Raw genomic sequence first — 7,482 nt, 5'->3', positions numbered from 1 at the left:
TGTATAGAGTGGATGGTAACACAGTAACAGCTAGTTTATAAAGGGGGATGTGACTGAAAATGGTAGTCTAGTTATGTACATGCCAATTGACAGAATGCTTGAGAATAATCTAGGAACTGGATAGCACAGTAAACCAAGAGGTGGGTGAGAATTGTGGTTGATGGTGCAGAAGCAAGAGTGTCCTTTGTTAGCTGGAGCAAATGTATATCACTATTGCAGGGTGTCGGGAATGTGGAGAAGCCGGGAAAAATACAGCTGGAGTGACCTATGGACTGTGGTTAGTAGTAATAATATAATATTCTTGCAACTATATTAAAGATAAACTGTGTTGACACTGAGGAAGTATGGAAAATGTGAGCCAAATGTACACTATGGACATGGTAACAATCAAGATGATAATATTTTATCTGTAGCAAATGACACACCACATTGTGGTGTGTTGATGAAGGGATGTTGTTTGGGAATTCTGCACATGTGCATGATTGTTTTATAAGTTTATAACTTCTGTCATGAAAAAATAATAGGGTGGGTTGGTGGAAAAACACACCAAATGTAAGATAAGGACTATGATTAATAGGAAGATTTTGACAATATTCTTCATAATTTGTAACAAACATCTCTTGACAATACAAGGTGTTGGTGGAGGATTGATGATACTATGCATATTTGCTTTGTAAGTTCACAACTTTTACTATACACTTAATTGTTTATGCATGTTCATATATAAATGATATAATGATAATAGGATTGGTTAGGGGAAAAATAGTTCGTTTAGTAGTAATATTTTGACAATGCTCTTCATTAGTTAAAAAGATTTAAAAACAATGCAAGTTATTGGTGGTAGGGTGAAATGTTATATGTTTGTTTTCTAAGTTCACAACTGTTATACACTTATTTATGTATGTTTACGTGTGAGTGAAATATTTCAATAAATAAAAAAATTAATTAAAATCATTCACAGCTGGGGGACGGGGTGGTGGTCGCTACCCCCACCTAGTGGGTAGGGGCTCCAGGGATGCTGTGTTCTATGTCAGCACAGCTCCCTACAACAAAACACTCTGGGCTCGAAACGCCAGTAGCGCGATGTTGAGAAATCTCAGCTTCGGTCAAGGATGGAGGAGGCAGTCTTTAGTTTGAAGTTTCCAAAACTGTGCTTCTCATTAAAAAACAAAACAAAACACAAACACCGGAACGGTGTGTTCCTTCCTCCAGTCACCTGACCCGGTCGGGCGTCAGGATTGCTCCAAGATGGCCGCCAGGGCTTCCAGCTCCTTCCGGCGCGTGTATCGGGACCCCGGAGTCTAATTCTGGGGGCGCGAGGAGGCTCGGGGTACGCTGTGCTCCTCTCTCGTTTCTGCTGCGCACGGGCCGGCCCGTGTCCCCGGGGCGGGCACTTTTCTGAGACTAGAATGCACAGCTCTCTATGAAAACCCCAGCCGGGCGTGGGGAGGGGCGCGCCAAGCCTCCCGCCATTAGGCAGGGCCAGGTGTCGCCGTCCACCGCGCCCGGCACGGCAGGGTGTCCCCGGGGGCGCAAAAGGACCAAGTAACGGCACCGCGCCCCCGGGGCCCCGCCGAGTTCGGGCGGGCTCTGGAGCCTGGGGGCGGTGCCCGAGCCCCGCCCCGGGCCGGCCGCGCCCACCCCCGGCCCCGCCCCCGCCCCGGGCCGCGCCCACCCCCGGCCCCCCCCCCCCGCCCCCGGGCCGCGCCCACCCCCCGGCCCCCCGCCCCCGGGCCGCGCCCACCCCCGATCCCCGCCCCGGGCGCCTCCCGCGTTCCGCCGGTCCCCCGGGCCCCGCCCTCCCGGGCCCCCGGGCCCCGCCCTCCCGGGCCGGTATTTGAGGCCCCGGGCGCCGGCTCGCCGGCTCCCTCCCGGCTCCCGCCTCGCCTGGCCGCCGCGCTGCGCCCCGAGCTCGCTGGGTACGTGCCTGGCTCGGGGACCCGCGGCTTGTCGCGTTGGGGCGGGCTGGAGCCTCGGCGTGGCGGCTGCAGAGCGAGAGACCCGGAGGGCGCCCGGCGTCTCCGGCGGGGCCCCCCTCCCTCGGTCGGTCAGGGCTGGGGCGCGCGGGGCCTGCGGGGGGAGCGCCCCGGCTCGGGTTCCCGGGTGCAGCCCCGCAGCGGGTGCGGGCGGTGACGCCGCCGCCGAGCCGTGCATGGCCGCCCGGCCCCGGCCGTGCGCGGAGCCTCCCGGGCTGCTGCGCGTGGTCCCCCGGCCCCAGGTGACAGTCGCGCCGCAGGGGACCCCATCTGCCCCCGCGCTCCCCTCCTGGCCCCAGGGGACCCCTGGCGGCAGGTGACTCCTGCACAGGTGATCCCCTGCCGCAGGGGACCCCAGACCGCAGGGGACCTCGCGCCACGCGGGCGCGCTCGCGGCGCGTGCAGCTGGACGTTGGGCACCCGGAGGCCTGGAGGTCGGAGAGAGGCCGCGGGGGTCGCCAGGGCGGTGGGTCCCCGGCTCCCCCGGCGCGAGGGGTGCTCGGCCGCTCCGGACCCGAGTCGAGCGGCTTGGAGAACCCCGCAGCTCTTTCAGGGTCCCTGGGGCTGCGCAGATAGAGGGCCTTTCCAGATCGTTCCTTCTCGTTTTTTGTTTTGTTTTTATTGAACTCACTGCTGGCAAAATAGGACAAGATTTAGAGTCTTCAAGGGAAAGAGGCCGAGGGAAAAGTGTGAGTCATATTAGGAGTTTGTATGGTTGATAAAAGTGGCACTTACGTCCCATCCCCCTTCGGTTTTGGGAAAAGGAAGGATGGAAAATTACTGTTAAGACGCGGCTGGAAATACTCAGATGTCAGGAGAAGCTGGGTGAGGTGTTCGCACCTGTGCCTCCAGGCCTAGTTGTACCTGGTGACCCGGAGTACGGTGAGAGCCACAAGGCCTGCTCCTCTCCAGAGTGGTTAAGGGCTGATGTAATGGGGTGTGACCTTGGGACCGACGTTCTGGGGCGCCTTGGGGCACCCTGGAGGCTGGGGTTAGGTCATGGGTGCCGTGATCCACAGGGATTGCTGCTGTCAGGACTCAGGGGTGTGGCCCAGTATTTCATGTGACACCTAAGTAGCTGCATCCCTTGGAACTTTGTGCCATCACAAAGGGCGCAATTTTAGTAATACTTGGCTATGTAAACTAAGAATCTAAAATGATGGAAAGTCAATTCCAATCGCAGGTATTTTATTACAATCGAGCATATCGCAGTTAACTGCAAGTAACAGTATCGTAAATTGGAATGAAGGGAATCGCCCTTCTTTTCTACTTATATTAAGGGCACCCCACATTTCAGTAAGTGTAAGTTGTGAGGCCCCATGAGGGAACACATACTTCACATTTCCAAGTTTGCTGGACTTAGAATTAGGTCTAGAAGCCAAAAGAAAGAAAATAATGTATAATTGTGCCTACCATTTATTGACTACCCACTGCAGTCCAGGCTTTTTAAAATTCGATGCTTGCAGCCTGGAGAGTAGGAGTTGTTAGGTGAATGCTGCTTGGAGAAAACATGCACATACACATGCATGCACATGTGTACACACACACATACACACACATGTACACGCTGCGAACAGAAGAACACAGAGCAGGAGTCCAGGTCTCCATTCAACCAATCTCTAAATGGTTAAATTTTGTAGGAAATTAGGCATCCCTTCCAAGAAGGCAAGAAGCACAATTAAATAGGATATCTTTAATTATTAAGATAATCAGTTGAATAAAATCATTGATTTAACTGCCCAAAGTTACTAGTGATATTAAGGGAAAAAAGATGCTAGGATAGATATGCTAGATTGCTAGATTCGTTTTAAAAAATCACACACATATATATATATATGTTTTGTGTATATAACCGTAATACCTTAATACCCAGTTTTTATATTCATGATTAAATATTGACTCTTTTTAAAAGATACATTTTTTAAAACAGGAAATAATTTTGAAATAATTTTTCGTGTATATATGCTTGTAAAATGTATATATATGTACTGTGTATTTTTACATATACATATATGTATATATGTATATGATGGATGCTCTTGGTTATCTTAACTACTGAAACTAAAGAAGTAAGTCAGAAGTAGGTATTTGGAAAGCCATAGTTAGGCCTTGAGTATGTAATAATGTGATTGCCTATGAAGCATGCATGCCTCCGTACAGTTTGTCTGGTATGTTCGCTGAATGGATAAAAGGCAGCATTCAACATAAAAATCTCACCAGATTGTTTATAATTTTCTTTGATATTTGGAATAGCTTAGTGGGCAGTAAACTGCTTAAATTTGGACTTTTCTGTGTTTTTTTTTTTTTTTTTTAGGATTAGTATCTCTTTAGTCTTTTTTATGATACAGTATTAAGGATTTATATATTATCCCAAAGTGATAATGGCAGTTATTTCACAATTATGTAATGGTGGCAGATTTTTTTTTCTCTCAAATTCACATTTCGGGACAAACAAGTAGGATTTTAATAACTGGTATTTAATGCTTGGGCATATATTTCACAATTAGAAGAGGAACTGGGTAACTGATACAGACCCGCCTTTAAAACATTAAAATATTGTTTTACTCTGCTCACAAAAGTAGTTTGTAAAGTTGCGACTGTATGAATTTATCTGTTTTCTCTCCTAAAACCCTGCTGATACGACAGTCAAGGAGCTTTTGAAAGCATTTAAACCTAAGGACAAAGGAAACAAAAGTAGAGACAAACAGTAGGTGAGAGATGCCAGCAGATTTCTGGAGGAGGAAAGTGGATAGAGGAGGGGTAAGCGATGTAGCCATCTGGAGGAAGAGTCCCCTCCGTGCCCACAGAGGGGCGACAGCCCTGAAAGAGTCGAGGGGCTCAGCGTGGCACCTGCTACGTTACTCAGAAAGGCAGGGCTGAAAGACAAAAGTCTGTCTACAGAGTAGTTTGACACCCCCACCTTTCTCACCCACTTTCCAGGAGCTCATTGCTTCACCCTTAAGGGAACTGATGCCTGGAACCCAGGGACACCCCCTCCCCACCCACCCCACCCAGCCAGGTTAGGTTAAGTGAAAGTCCCTCATCCCCACCCTGCCTGCGTCCAGAACTCCAGCAGCTGGGATCCCAGGCTTCCTGCGTGTGCTGGTTCCTCCACAAAAAGCCACCGTCCCCTCCTGGGGCCCGCTGCAGCCCAGCTCACATGGGAACGTGTTTCCATGCCCATGTGAACAACTTCCAGTCGTTGCTTTTTGTTTTCTGCTTAAAAATGGACTGATATCCAAGGATCGCCAGGCATCTTGGAAAGGCTATATATGAAAGAGAGAGACCTAAATGAGGAAAGCAAATACCAACTGCGCAGTACCAGAAAGACCCTACAGAAGGAGAGACAGCGCAGGGAGCCGAAGACAGCTCTGGAAAACGGTCCCCGACGTTCTCAGAGGAATTAGAGCAGAAGGCTGGGAAGAAGGGGCAACTGAGAGCAAGAAAGAGCCCTGGAAAGGAAAAATAGAATAGCTTAAAGTTTAAAAAATTGATAGAAAAATTAGAAGATAAAGGCACAGGTATCTTCCAGAAAATGGAACAAAATGTCAGCATGATGGGAAGTGACAGGGAGGAAGATGAGGGCAGAGCTTTCCAGTCCGGGTGCAGATGCAGCATGCGTTGGGTGGGGTCACCGGTGTCAGCACCCCGTCCCCCCCCCCCCCCCCCCCGACTCAGGGCAGCTGGGTGGGAGCTGGGTGGCTGTGCTCTTGGCCGGTCCCGTCTGCAGGGAGCAAGCAGCCTTGAACTTCCCAAGGTGCTGCTCAAATTGCATCTTGTGTGTGTGCAGTGCCGTGAAGAAGGTTGGAAAGTCCTAGATGAGGCACTCAGTCCAGGAGTTCTCGGCCATGGGTACTAGGAGGTACAGAAGAAGAAAACGGTTTGGGAAAATTAACAGGAACTTAAAGAAATTTCCCCAGAGCCAAGGGGGGATTTTATTGACTTGCCAGATTGAAAGGGCCCTCTGAAGAAGGACACATCTCTGTGAAGTTCCAGAGTGTCAGGATGAAGGGTAAGACTTCGTAAGCTCTTAGAGAGCAGGGAAGGGGAGAGGAGGGCTGGAGCTAGCATATCAGAATGTCTTCAGGACTGCTCAAAGGCAAAACCAAAGGCTAGAAGGAAGCAGAGAAGCAGTGCCTCAAAAATCCAGAGGTAAAATGGTTTGCAGTCCACGATAGATACAGCCAAGCTGTCCATTGTGTGTCATGGTAAAATAAAGGCATTTTTAGGCATGCAAGGAATCAAAATGTGTATCTTCCATCATAGCTGTTGGACAGTTGGCTGCATCGAAACGAGAGCAAATGATGGCGCAAGAGAACGTTGGGTCCCAACCAGTAGACATAGGGACAGAGCTAGTTCAGACAAGACTGCTCAGCACCAGTGGTAGCTGGCAGTATTGGTAACGTGATGATGACTAGTGGATGATGCAACACCCAAATATAAAGAAAGGGAAGCAGCCAGAGGAAAGCCCCAAATGCAATTATGTTTGAGAAAAGTTGGGCGTGTTAAAACTTTAGACAACAGTCTCATTTACTGCATGATTTAATGGGGACTTTAAAAAGAAATATCTATCCCAGCTTTGTCACTGGCCTGACTAATAAGGGCACCAGTATTTTTGGTATGCACAAAAATGTGTATGCTCCTTGAGTATAGAGATTACAACTCTTCCCCCATTAAAAGAGACCAGGAGGGAGAGTGGATGTGGCTCAAGCAGTTGGGCACCCGCCTACCACATGGGAGGTCCCGGGTGTGGTTCCCAGTGCCTCCTAAAGAAGGCAAGCAAGACAGCAAGCTGACGCGATGGGCTGGTGTGGTGAGGTGATGCAGTGAAGAATAACCACGAAAAAACATAATGAGAGACCCACAAAGCAGAACAGAGGTGGCTCAAGCGATTGGGCGCCTCCCTCCCACATGGGAGGTCCTGGGTTCAGTTCTCGGTGCCTCCTAAAAAAATGAGCACACAATGAACAACACAGAGAGCAGACAGTGAGTGCAAAACAAGGGTGAGGGGGAAGAAATAAATAAATCTTAAAACACCAGGAGAGGGGCTGAGACCCTGTTTTTGGACTGGATCTACATCAAAATGGGCTAGTAGGACCTTGTTGGTACCGAAAGCAGGATATTCAGAGATAGGGCAAAAAGATAACTGATTTGAAGAGATTCCCACAGCCAGATTGAACATCAAGAAGAAGAAAAAACATCAGTTACTTGAAAAATATAAATATTTACAGGAAATGCTCTGTGGTGATAGATCCGTTTTTGCTACGTAAAAATTTTGGTTCTTCTAGGCACCTAGGCTAATAAATCAGCCCAGTAGTTACCCCAACCGACCTAAATGCCTAAAAAATTAAACTCCAAGACTTCAAGCCAGGTTATGTGATAGGACTCTGGGTTGTGCAGCCCGGCCAGAGGAGAACTCAAAGAATGTTTCATTGCAAGGAAAGTCATCAAGAAACTGAAATTTGGTGCTTGGCGGGAGCCTTGTAAAATGCCAGTGAAGGACAAA

General features: G+C 49.2%; 1 protein-coding gene across 3 annotated transcripts in view; it reads left to right on the top strand.

Moving 5' to 3' along the window:
- Positions 1-1,229: 1,229 nt before the first annotated feature.
- Positions 1,230-7,482, top strand: part of SERPINB6 (serpin family B member 6) — a 40,717-nt gene continuing 34,464 nt past the window's right edge. The window contains exon 1 of one of the 3 annotated variants that reach the window (XM_058285173.1): positions 1,230-1,330. The gene's annotated coding sequence lies outside the window, so the exon portion shown is untranslated. Of the gene's footprint in view, positions 1,331-1,797; positions 1,920-2,580; positions 2,666-7,482 lie in introns of those variants that run through there. The other 2 variants (XM_058285174.2, XM_058285172.2) reach the window with 2 other exon arrangements.

Source organism: Dasypus novemcinctus, chromosome 22 (genome assembly GCF_030445035.2).
Source record: "Dasypus novemcinctus isolate mDasNov1 chromosome 22, mDasNov1.1.hap2, whole genome shotgun sequence".
Classification (NCBI taxonomy): Eukaryota; Metazoa; Chordata; class Mammalia; order Cingulata; family Dasypodidae; genus Dasypus; species Dasypus novemcinctus.
The sequence above is the reverse complement of the archived record's forward strand: the minus strand, read 5'-3'. Positions and strand labels throughout refer to the sequence as shown.